General features: G+C 46.6%; 1 protein-coding gene across 1 annotated transcript in view; it reads right to left on the bottom strand.

The window, feature by feature from the left end:
* DRC11 (dynein regulatory complex subunit 11) overlaps nt 1-13,221 on the bottom strand; it is a 951,413-nt gene that overhangs the window by 258,322 nt on the left and 679,870 nt on the right. The gene's annotated exons all lie outside the window — the stretch shown is intronic.

The following is a 13,221-nucleotide window of genomic DNA, read 5'->3' as shown; positions in this document are numbered from 1 at the left end:
CACTTGATAGCCTGGGGAAGGATATATTCTGTAGGAGTTCGACACTGTCCTTTGCGGTGCGGGTCGATACTGGTGTGTACAATTGCTCATAGTAGTCAGCGAAAGCTCCCGATAGTTCTTCCCCAGTCTTGTGTATGGTTCCGTCAGGTTCTCTGATCTCCGGGACCCTATTTCTGCCCTGATCTCTGAGCTCGAGCCAAGCCATCATTTTGCTTGCTTTGTCCCCTAAGTCATATAGCTTCCACTGTGTTGCCAGTGCCTGTGTCCTGGCCCTGTTTTCTGCCAAATCTCACAATTTTACAGCTCTGGTGGGGGAAATTCGATTAGGAGGCCCCATCGGTCAATGCGGCAGCTTCAGGTTAATGAATTTCCATCTCAAGCTCCTCACTTTTCATCCATTGCTCTTTTTGCCACCCCCATCATACCCTGCACCTGGCCTCTTATAACCATTTGATATGCTTCCCACAGTGTGCAAGCAGAGGGGACAGTCCCCTCGTTCTCTTTGAAATATAGTTCTATCAGTTCCCTAATCCTCTGCCTAAAGGTATCTTACTTGAGCAGCCTGGGTTCTAATCCTGGAGGGAGAGTGTTGTCTCATTTAGGGCCCCCCAGCTGTACTTCTACTGGCTAGTGATCTGCGATTCCCCTCGCCTTGTGGATCACAGAGCAAAAGTAGCCCAGGTGCATGCGGTGTGTAAGGATGTAGTTTAGCCTGGAATAAATTGCGGCTGTGAAGGGTTACGGTGCCACCAGAGGTCGATCGGACCAATCGCCTCCGCAAATCTCTTTTAGGGGTTCATCAGCTGTCACTCTCTGTGGGTTCCTTGCTCTATCTCTCTGTGGATCCATGGCCACATTAAAATCTCCCCCGAGTACCAATACACCCGGTGACAGGTCTAGTATTAGCACTGCCAGTGCCGGTAGCACTTCCCCGTGCAGCCTGGGTGGAATATATACTGAACAGAAATTTACCATCAACCCTTCCCACATGCCCGTTACTGCAACAAATCTCCCCAAAGTGTGATGTTATTTTTGACCTGCAATGAATGGAGCAGAGGTTCTGAGCAGCACACCCACTCCTCTGGAGCCACTTGTGTAGCCTGCATGAGCAATTAGGACATATCTATAGCGGTCTAGAGTTTTGTAGTAATTCCCTTTTAGGTCGGTTTCCTGTAGGATGATAATATCAGGAGCGTGTCTTTTAATATATTAAAGGGTGATTGTACGTTTAATTTTGCTGCCCAGTATATTGACATTCCAGGACATAATCTTCAGTCCCGCTCTCCCCTCTGTGTACTAAACCATGTGGTTTGATAATTCCTGAGCATGTGTAAACCTCCCATTGTAACGTAAAACTTCAAGCCGAAAACAATGCCCAACTCTAAAGTCCCCCTACCTGCTACCCTGCATTGTGGGCCTAGAATCACCCACCTCTCCATCTTGCAGAGTGTCTGTCGCCCAAGAACTGACAAAACCTATGCAGGGTGGGCTAAGTTCATCCTCCCGGCACTCAATGCCATTTAAGATCGTCCCAATTTGCATCATAGTCTGTGCGTCCCCTGCCCGGGCTGCAGTTTATTTTACTTTCACCCCCACACCACTACCCGTCTTCACATACATTCTTTCAAAAGTACAAAAGGATATATTTAAAGTTCGGCTTCATCTCCTTGTAGGCGGCCTCTCAGTCCTGCAACCTGACCTTGCCAGTCACACTTCGTGTGCGGTCCTCACCCCTCGTCTCGATACCCTGCTGTCACTCGTTGATCCTTGCCCTCTTGTCTCGATGTTTTGCGATGGCCAGCTGTCTCTCCATTCTTTTCTCCCCGGGGTGAGCAACCCCCTACTGTTTGCCAACCTTCCAGCCACTCCCAGACCTCCTATGGCATATTGAAGAGCAACGTGTTTCCTTCGGCCACTACCGCTAGTCTTGCAGGGAATAGCATCATGTATTTGAGTTCCTCGCTGCATAATTCTCTTTTGACTGCCTCAAAGCTCCTTTGCTGGTGCTGGAACTGCAGTGAAAAGTCTGGAAAGAATCGGATCACTGTGTTCTCATACTGTAGGTCGCCATGTGAGCGTGCAGCCTGTAGAATTTCGTCTCTGTCCCTGTAGTTTGGGATCCTGGCAATGATTCTGAAGGAGGGGGAGGTTTCGCCTGTGGTATTTGCGCTTTACACACCTGCTCCACTGTGAAGACATATGACAGGTGCTTGGGGCGCAGGTGGTTAAGTAGTAAGTCTTCCAAGAAGAAGACCAAACAAGGTCCCTCTGTCCCCTTTGGGACCCCTACCACTCTGATCTTGTTCCGCCGTGCTCTACCTTCCTGGTCTTCCAGCTTTGCTGCTAGTGCTGTTTGCACCTTGGTCAGATTGTCAACTTGTTCCTCTAGGCTTTAGGAGGTTTGTTGTAGTTGCGTTATGTTGGTTTCAGCTCTGGTGACTTTGTCTGAGATTTTATGGAAGTCAGCTCTGCGCAGGTTAACTTCTGTTGTCACTGTGTCCAATTTTGTCTCTAGAGTGCCCTTTAGGTCTGCTATGGCTGCCATTATTGCCCCAAGAGCGGGATCTGTGGGCCTCGCCTGGGCCGGTTGGCTCTGTGTCACTTCCACCAGTGGTCTAGTCACTCGGTATTTGTCCATTTTATTGGATCTTACCACTATCCGAGTCTTAGGTTTGACCATCCTCACTCCCATTGATCGAGGAGAGCCAGCTTCGGTGAGTTGATTTCAGCTTCAGCTGTGGTTTTGTCCACTGTTCCTTTGGGCGTTAATCCCTCTGGGCCCCATCACTGGCTCCCCCAGTGGCAAGGCGGCAAAGAATTGCCCCCTGAGCTTCCCTCGGTAACAGCGGCTCTGCGGCCAGGCTGAGCACCCAGCACCGGATAGCAAGGGCACAAGGCTGACCCAAACCTAAATCGCCGGTGTGTTCACTCCATCTTCAGAGGCCTGCCTCCTCCAGCCAGCTCTTCAGGCCTTAAGTGTTTGTGGTGGTGTTGAATTGATGAAGCACTAAACCATGCGAGGCAAGAATCCCTTGCTTGGTGAGGGGCCGAGAGGAACTCTGGAGGGAGTACACCCTCCCGTGGGTTTCTGTGACACGGTGTTGAATTGATAACAGGCCCGCCCCAGCCCCTACTGCTTGACTATTTCTTCTCTTCTCACTTGTTGCTGCCAGTTGTAGTTGAGAATCCAGGGGAGGGCGTCCACTGGTTCGCATCCTCAAAGGGACAGTCCTCTTACCTCTGTCTGGTTAAGCAGTGCTCTCCTTCCCTATCACCGAAGTGTAGTTTCTCTGAGGCCCTCCTCCTGGAGTCAGTGGCAGGTTGCCGAAACCAGCCACAGACCCTCTGATTATCACTGTCCCGGTTGAGGTCAGGCAGACCCACTGGGCGCTTTCTCTTCGGCTGCTCTGGCAGCTTCACCGCTGCCTGGATGGACGCTGGATCCCAGCCGCCCTCTATGGCCGCTCGCTGCCCCTCTGATTTCACTCGCTGTTTTGTGGGCCAAGTCCCCCTGCGTACTTCTCTTGCCACTGACTAATACTCCACTGAAGCTGGACCCCAAGGGACCAGATGCTGCCGGGGCCCATCAGTGAGGCACGTCCCCTCCCAGGCCCTTCTCCTTGAGCCAGAGGTGGGCTGCCGAATCCAGGCACAGGCCCACTCACTATCGCCTTCCGGCTCGAGCGGATCCCCTGGGCTATTTCCCTCTAGTCACCCGGTCACCTTACTGCTGTCTATGAGCAGGTGGCTTACCAGTCATCTCCGATGGCCACTTGCAGCCCGTCTGTTGGCAATGGCTGTCCTCGTGGGCTGCTCAGTCCTGTGTAGGTCTCTTGCCGCTCTCGCACTTCAGGCCGGGCCCAGCTTCCAGCCCCACCGCTGCAGGCCGCAGATTCCTTTCTGTTCTGGCTGCTTCCCCAGGGGCCCATTCACCTCTGGAGCCCCCACTTTTATCCCAGGGCCGTTTGTTGGCAGCTGCTCCCGTACCAGCATTGGTCGTCTGTTTAGGTCGCTGTGTCTCGCATGGCCAACTCGCCACCCCACGGCGCAGCCTCTTCCTTTCTCAACCCCGGTGCTTACCAGCATTCCCGGGTTTGTGGGAATTTTGGGAGGGGGAGGAGAGTTGGATGAGCCATAGCTGTCCTCTCTGTGGTCTGCTCACCTTGGCATGTCAAAGTCCAGGGCAGCCTCGGATTTGGGGACGGAAATTTATGCTGGGTAGGTGATCTCGGCGCGAAGCTCTTTCAGTGAGCGTCCATCGCGGTTTGCTCCTCAGCCATGCCGTCTCTAGTGCTTTCTTGCACCTTGCTTTTGCTACCTTGGGTGCTTCTGGGCACCTATTTGTCACTGCCTTGAGTATTTCTGTGCACTTGGTTGTTACAACCTCCAGCGCTTCCTCGCACCTGGCTGTTGCTGTATTTAGCGCTTCTGCTTTGTATTGATGATAGCTCTGTGCTACTCTACAGTGTAGTATCTCTTCTTTGATCCTTACCAGTAGGCTCCTGGTGGGCCTTCTGACGATGCTCCTTTGTAGGGTCTTCACATCCTTCGAGGGCATTGTACGAGCTAAAGCGGCACTTTGGCTCCACATACACCAACCGTGGTTTGCTTTTTGGGGCATAGGTGGCACACACGAGCAGTTTGCTGGAGCAGTTTCATTTCTTCTGGACATGTATCCCCTACTCATTGCCGGCTGTAGCATCCATCCCAACTCTGAGGCACGTAAATGACTATGCTACACATGGAGCTCTGTTATACAAGTCTTACTGCACATAATCACACAACACTACAGTTACGAAAGCCCAGTTTACAAGCTGCCAATGAGCGACAGGCTGGCAATTAGAAAAAAATAAAAACTAAGGTTTTGTGTACTTCTAGAGCACACCCCGTGCCCGACCCATTTTCTCAGTTGTCAAATTGGATGATGCACCGGTTAAGCAGCATGGATTTCATAACTACTGCAGCTTACTCCCCAATCCATGCCTCCATAATGGCTGGAGCATGGATGCAGACCTCTTCTAAAACAAGGTACGGCTCAGTCACGTGGGCAACAGACGATTGCGCGCTTATGAATTAATAATAATAGCAAAAGGGGCATGCTACCTCTTACAAAGTTTTAGACTGCTGATCTTGCCAAAAAAAAGAACTTATAGGAAGTGTGACCGTAGACCTGATTTAAAGCTATCAAGCGAGGATGAACTTCTGAGTTGATGGGGCAAGGAACTCCAGAAGATGAGGACTGCCACTGAAAAGGATGCTGGCTCTTCTTGATTATATCTTGCATCTAGGGTCATACATTAACCCTTTTTGACACCACGTTGGACCTTATGTGCTCTTTGATTAGTTGCCAAAATAGTGCTCTGCTTGTCTGAGGAATCCAATCTATGCACTTTAGCCTTGCAGTGAGTCTAGGAGCTGTGTTTTGTACTCTTCAAATTGAGCTATGGGTAGACTGGTACAAAGGGTGCCGAAAGGGTCTAATTTAGACCTAACACTAGCCCAAAGACGGAGCTTTGTCGGGCACATCTGGAAGGCCAGACTGGCTACCGGGCATTTCTAAGTAAATAATGGAAAACCATATATACTTAAACCACATATATGCCTCAACGATATATCCATATATATATAAACCATATATAAACATTTGTTTTGCTTTCTTATTTAGAAGCACATGCAAGTCCCCATCAACAAAATCAGCCCCCACCGCTGTGAAACCGCCCCCCAGCTTGGCAGCCCACCAACACGCCCAGTAGCCAGTCTGGCCTTACTGGAAGGAAAAGTTTGAAGTTTAAAGATCTGCTGAAAACTATTTCTCCCAGTCTTTCTCACGTGTGTCTTCGATGTCATATCTTGAACGAAATAACAGCTAAGTTATTTTCTGATTTCCAAGAGTAGGGTTTTCTGCATTAAGATGGGGAGCTGCATGGTATAGAAGGCGCCACAGTCTTTACTGTGAAACAGAATGACTTCTGTGTTGGAGCTGTTGAGCTGCAAGTGACTGTAATGAATCCAGTGTTATACATTTCCATGGAGCTCCAACACTTGTGAAGTAGAGGTAAGATATTTGGCAAAATGGATGTACACTGTAAAGGACTTGGTTTGCACCTGTGAACTACATCTTTGGTCCTTTCAAGAGGTCATATAATAGTGTCGTGTAAAGATGGGATTATCACAGTGACAATGGTGAACCCTGTGCAACTCTGCAGTCAGGGGATGCAGAGGATGACATCAGTGTGCCTTTCCTTACTCTTTGAGATCTAAAGTTCAAAAAGGAGGGAAATAATTTGCTCATTGGTGGGCTTGCATGTGCCATCTTAGCTAACCTGTCCAACAGAAACTGGTGTTTCACGGTGTCAGAGGCCACTGACAGGCCAAGCACTAAAAAAGGAAAGCCTATATCCTTAGCTACAAAATTCACGGTGTCACTCATAAGCCAATCAGAACACTGCCAGTGCCAAGCCTTGGTCTAGAATCTGATTGCAAGTCCTGGCAGGCAGTTATGGTCATCAAAATGATGTTATTATAGATCAGTTACCACTAATTTCGCCAGGATCTTAGCAAGGACAGGGAGATAAGTAGTAGGCTTAAAAGGGTTGCAGTCAAGATTGTGGAGGCTGTGATTTTTTTGGCAGATGCGAAACTATGCTGTCCTTGAGCTACTGAGTAAGGATTCATTCTGTGAAGGATTATGTGACGTAGGTGTGGAGGAGGGGTGTGAACTCCCTTGGGAACGATGCTGAGACTGCATCCTCCATGGTATCAGTGAGTTAAAGAGTGTTCAGTATAGCCTTACTTTCTGTGATGCTTTGTAAGCAGAGTGAGGAAATGCTTGATCCCATGCAGTCATCAGCTCTAGAGGCAACTAGTCTGGGCTGGCTGCTTAGCAGTCCTGTCTGGGTTAGTGCTATTTTATTGATTTTGTTAATACGCTAAGAATGTAATGCCTTATGAAGCTCAAAAGTAGGAATAACTGTGGAGTAGCAGTGACCCAGAGAAATTGAGAACAAGCGTTGGTTGATTAGTTGAGTTTCTAATCTTCTCCACCAAAGAGCCTTTCTAGCCTTTTTTTTTTTAGCTCTTAATGACATTTTTATAAATCTTCATTGCTCACATGTATTCTAGGTGATCCAAGGGGCGTTTCCGTTTCCTCTACTTGGATTTCACTGTTTGATTGTTCTGCTTCATGGATTTACGTTTGCCATTAAATTGACATGAAATTCACATGGGAGTGTGTAAACGGGGAGTCGGCATGAAGTGTCTCTAGTGTGCTGGCACTGTAAGAGGTTGTTGAGGCAGATATGGTTCTGGGCAGATGTATCTGTCTACCTAGGTCTAAAAACATCGGAATTACAAGCATTACTAGTCGTCAAGGTGAAAGGCCCTGCTTATCCACAGCCTCAAAGGCGGAACAGAAGTACTTTTCATACAGTCGTCAAACAGGCAAAGGAGAGGCCAGTGATTGGTGTCATATCCTCCTCTGAGGAAGCTTCCGCTCCAAAAGAAGGGGCAGCAGCAGCTTCCTGCAAGGCCTGGTCAGTGGCTTTACAAGCCACTGAGAGTGCTTGTCTTGCTTGCATAACCACTGCATTTTAAACTCCAGTCACGTTGTCAGGATACCCATAATATATATGTTGGAGGCCAATATGCACAATATGCATTTCAGTGGCGTTTATGTTTGCTAGTCATTTTGAAAACCAGGCTGCATTTGACTATGCTGTGGTTTGGTAAACCAGTCACACTGTAAAGTGATCCCAAGGAAAGTGCATGGAAACGCTGAGCCAGAGACACCGGACACTAACGGTAACCCGCTTGGTGAAAAAAGACCTACATATAAATAAAAGCATAACTTGTTGGCACGCTTCCACTGTTCTCCAGAATCAGCTACAAAACACAACCACGGACCCAAGAGTCGCATTACATAGATGAACACTTTTTGTGGTTTCAGTGCAGCAAGGTATTACCGAAGAGGAGTTACAGTAATGTCTGCAATATGAAGACACACTGGCCACGACCCCACACCCTACATCCAATGAGCGGTGCTCTGCTGTCACGTGACATGTGCGCGTTCCCCATCCGAAGAAAAGAAACTGACTTTCCTATGGACGATTACAGAGTACGTGCCACAATTTCTGCCGCCAAGGGTGTGACCTACATTTTGCACCCCTTCCCTCACTGTTTGCCAGTCGAGGGTACTTGAAAAGGGGACAAGGATGGCTGTACTGAACCAAAGGGGGCATGGGTGTATTGGCCGTCTACATAAGGTCAGAGAGAGATCACAAAGAAGAGCCAGGGCATGGCCCAGGACTGTGTAGTCAGGCTCCCCTAAAGGGAGTAGGCACTATAGCACACCCCGGCTGGGAGAGTCTGGGGCCCCTGCTCTCTGATCGTGTGCTAGGCCACCTGATGCGCTAATTGATGCTGAAGTATTAAGTCTAGGTCACCATATGAGAAATTCTGATTTCAGGAATTCTATGAGACTTTCCGGGTCAAGTCTATCATTCACAAACACAAAAGTCAGTTAGCCTCACCACCTGCACTGAATCATGTCAGCTTCCAGGTCGCATCCTGCTTTCTAGCGTTGAAGAGGCAGCTTCCACCAGCCCATTTCTCATGTTAGTGCCACCTAAAACAGAACCATGAAACCCTACAAGTGGGGAGAGGATGTGGCGTAAAGGCCAGGGCTGCCGACTTCGGAGCTGGGGAACCAGGTTCGAATCTTGGTGACCAAAAATGAATGTGTCCTATACTGGTGCTCAAGCGCTGGTGTTGATGGTTAAGTGCTGGTGCTGAGCACTAGAAACCACCGGCTCAAATCAAGCACTGGTTGAAGATCCATATCACATCTCGAATTCAACAGAGCCAAGTCAAAATCATATCCTGCACGTGAGGCAGACTGCTAGACTCTGTACTAGAGTGGTACACGCAGATGCTAAACCACATTCTGCTATAAAGACCACCAGGATGCAGGTTGCTGCATACTCTTGAGACAGTCATATTGCAGGTCACCTCTTGCGTTTGTGATAGTAAGATTCTAGGTCATTTTTGGCATTTAGCATACCTCGATATATTCAATTTACTAATCAGGTGATGATGGATACATGATGGATTTTGGTTTTCCTGGTCTTTAAGGGTTTTTTTTTGCATTCATATTGTGCATCATTAACAAATGCCATATTTGTCAAAATGGATGTCTTCCCCCCACACATTTACTGTTTGTTATTTCTGCAGCACCAGACAAGCAGAATATTTCTGATTTTGCACTACTCTTTAATGCTCTCATTGCTGAGGGTCTCCATGGCAATGATTCTGTATCATAATCCTTTTGAATTTGTGATGAATCTTTGAAATATATTCTGCTGATTTAGAACCCAATTATTGAGTGGGCCTTTACTTAACTACTTATATTTTTGATGTGTGGGGAGGTGCCTTTCCTCATGGATAAATTGCCCCGTGAAATTGAGGTTTAACACTGTCTCTTATTCATCAACCCGTTGATATCTTGTCATGTTATGTTAGATTTTGTATCTGACAGCTCTTTATCGTGGTTTCTTGGAGGTAAAGAAACGAACAATAATAACATGTTCTCATTCTAGGTGGCATGGTCATGAAAGTCCTGATTCTCTGATCTGGCTCGCCTTTCAACAGGGGAACAAACCAATGATCAGCACTTGATCTCTTAGGACATGATCTGGGTCATAAGAGTTTTTTCATTAAATGCACAGGGATTTAAAGAAGATCCTTACTACACTAGCAGCAAAAGCAAAGCGGAAAGTACCTCGGAAATGTGCTTTGTAGTTGACTCTAAACACAAACTTTTGACATACTTAAGTCGACAATGATTAAATGCATTTATTGTGATGATGTGATGCATATGTGTTAGAAATAAACATGTGTAGATTTGTAGGAGGAAGAAGCAGGGTTTGTATACTTACTCTAACTGAAAACTTAAAGACAAATCTGCATCCAGTTTTATGCCACAATTTCTTACCAATTTCATTGGAGACGAGAAAAGACTGATTGGACTGGACACAAGTATAGGCAACTAAACAGGTGAATCTTGCTTTGTCAGCAAGACCTGGTTATAGTGGGTTTGGAGGTAAAAAATTGGCAGACGTCGACCACCTGATGATAGCAAGGTAGAACCAATCCGTACACACAGTGCTGCTGGTAAATGTATATTTCAGCCAGGATCTGTGTGCCCGGTGCACATATGTAAAATCTGGCCCCCAAATAATACATTAGTTTGGCAAGCGTCTTATATATTAATTAAATAGCAGTGGCAACAGTGCAGATCTCTAGGGCAGTATGAACAGAAACTAGTGCTGATTCATAAGGTGGTAATGAAACTGCGTATTTAAAAATAAACTAGGCCAAGTCCAGATCTTAAAAATCAGTCCACTCCAGGCGACAGAGAAGACAAGAATGATCAACTGCACGGTGATCATTTCTTGAACATCTCTTCTCGAATTCCATAGAAGAATTCTATGATCTGTTGCAACATTTGGTCGCGTCAAAACCTGAAGTATTCACTCATAGATCTCATGCCCCCGGGATGGTCATTGTGATAGCACACAGTTAATGATAGTGTAACCGGATTTCTCCATGTCTCCAAATACCTAGTTTCTAGCTCTGGGTTTTCAGTGTTCTGAGGATTGTAGTCTTGTTTCAGTTAAATTGGATTAGTTCACAAGAAAACAATGATCAATGGAAGAAAACACGAGGATGAAATAATTGTGTCTGTCTCATGTCTTCACCAACTTGCCCGAAGCATTCTGATCAATCCTGCAACGGCCTAGGATTAGAGGTGGTCAAAAATATTGCTTTGATTGCAAAATCAGTAAGCTTAACCCTTTGGAGAGGTGTGCAAAGTTTCCTGGCATCTCCTGACCTGACTGTGCCCAAAGTGAATCTTTGACCGCAGAGTCCTGGTAGGTGGATGTTCTACCCATACCTGGTAGGTTGATGTTCTACCCATACCTGGTAGGTTAATGTTTTACCCATACGGCTGCAGAGCATGGTTGCGTTGACTGTCGGCGGGGCTGCTTTTCCCACTACCACTCGGGTCTGTCCATAGCCCCAGGTAGAAGGAGGTGAAGCAGCACAGCTCCACAGATGCACTGGTGATTCCTGTGACCCGCTATGTGGTAATTGTGATATTGGGGAAACACTATCCCATGGCGGCTGAGCGAGCATCAGGGAGCATTTCCCAGTATCACACTGGGCTCTGAAGACTAACTGATTTGCACACTGTGAAGTAAGCAGTTTTTAAAAATAATACGCAATGTTGTGAGACACTCATTTTCACACACCCCTACAATTGATGAAAAGAAAGAGAATTGAAAAGCTAGGATTCTATTGGTGGGTAAATAGGGGCATCAAATATTATATACTTACAGATGTTGTTCTTGCAAGGCTGGGGGAAGCTAATCAAAGACTGGGTATTACTGACAGGGCTTTCCTTAAAATTGTGGATTCTTGGCTTGCAGGAATTTTCTCATTTTGACTGAATGGGGAATGCAATGAGTTGTAAAAAAATGTCGAACTGTCCCGTCATAAACCAAACCAAAGTCTGTAGAAAGTCAAGCGATCCCTGGACCAGAACAGCACTCCGAGAAAGAGCAGAACTCTGGGAATGGCAGCGCACTCAGTGGGAGGACTGGATACAAGTCACTTCATTTACAATGTAAACCAATTCCAGATGCATTCCTAATTGGATGTGTAAGGAGGAAAGCCCAAAGATGTATGCTGGAGCAATCCCTCATCCTTATTTGTATTCCTCTGGAATTCTTGCATGTCTGTTTCGCCCTGCTCTGCTCAGACCTCAGAGACTGCCAGAGTGCTATCTCCATTGTGCACAGAGGAGCACTTGGCTTTTGCTGCTGTCTGGCGGGGTACCAACAATGCCCCATTTTAAGGGAGGAGACTCATTCACTGGTTATGCAGTTCCAGCCTCATTGGTGGCACTCTTTGGAAATTTTGTAGACCAAAGTTTTTAAGTTGAACCTGCATGCACTCTCGCTTGTGGGGCACTGTTGTTTACAACAAAGAGCTTGGATGCCAGCCATTGCTTACCATTTGTTGTCTTCAGTGTCACGCATCTTTGGTGCCTCCAAATTGGCCAGTGTAGGCCAAGCATTACTTCCATTCCTTTCTGAAGAGCATGAACCAAGCATAGATTGACTAAACTTAATTAGTGTCCATCCACTAGTCGTGCTGTGATTGAGGTCCTATTTCTTCTTTCCCCTCCCACACATCCCTTCTCTGCATTGCTGCCCCTGTCTGGTGATCCCTTCCTCCTCCTCCACACCTCCCTTTTGTTGATTTTCCCCTCTCCTGTTGTTGCTGCATCCACCCTCCTCTCCCACGCCTCCCACGTGTTGCCTAAACCCCTGCTTTTTTATAACATATTGCATAGCAGTGCAGGCTGTTGTGAAACATGGCTTAAAAAATGCTATGATGTGGTCAACGCTGGCCACGTCATAGTGCTTTTTTTGTCTTGACCTCAAGCAATGTTGTACAGAATCTCGTGCTGCTGTGCAACATGTCTAAAAAACATTGACAGAGCCAAAAGGTCTTGCATCAGCAATACCTATTGGCTTTGCCTAAGCTTATTACTTATCTTTGATGTGATGCCTACTGCCACAGTTGTAAGATCCAGACAGAACTCTGTGATTAAACTTTTGTCACTCCACCTCATGTATGTTGCAATATGCATGTCATTCTATAAATGAGTGAGTCTATCCAGTAGTTGTTAACCATGGGGGATTGTGACACCTGTGGGATCATAGCTGTTTAGAAAATTAAGTAGTGTTATCAAATGAATAAAGTGTATAATCATAAATATTGTTTGCAATGGAGCTTCCAACATTCCAATGTTCTAATACAAATTACAATACATGACAAATAACATGAAAATGGTTGTACGCCATGGAGCAAGAAATGGTCATCTCTGCCCGGATCCAACTAATCACTTATATCGACTGAGCAAAGATCCATAGCCACTGTTACCATGGAGCCAAACAACAACTTATAAGTGACAACATAACAAAATGCTGAACCCCATTGCATACTAGTAGCAATGGGCCCCTAAGGCTAACTCGCATTGCCGTGGTCCAGCTACCTGTTATGTTCTTTACATATATGGGATCAAAAGAAAGTGCAGTCTCACATATGCTAGCTGTTCTATGTGTATATGGCGTGTGGGGTAGGACAGAGGCTGTT

The sequence above is a fragment of the Lissotriton helveticus genome, chromosome 3_1 (genome assembly GCF_964261635.1).
Source record: "Lissotriton helveticus chromosome 3_1, aLisHel1.1, whole genome shotgun sequence".
Lineage (NCBI taxonomy): Eukaryota > Metazoa > Chordata > Amphibia > Caudata > Salamandridae > Lissotriton > Lissotriton helveticus.
The sequence above is the reverse complement of the archived record's forward strand: the minus strand, read 5'-3'. Positions and strand labels throughout refer to the sequence as shown.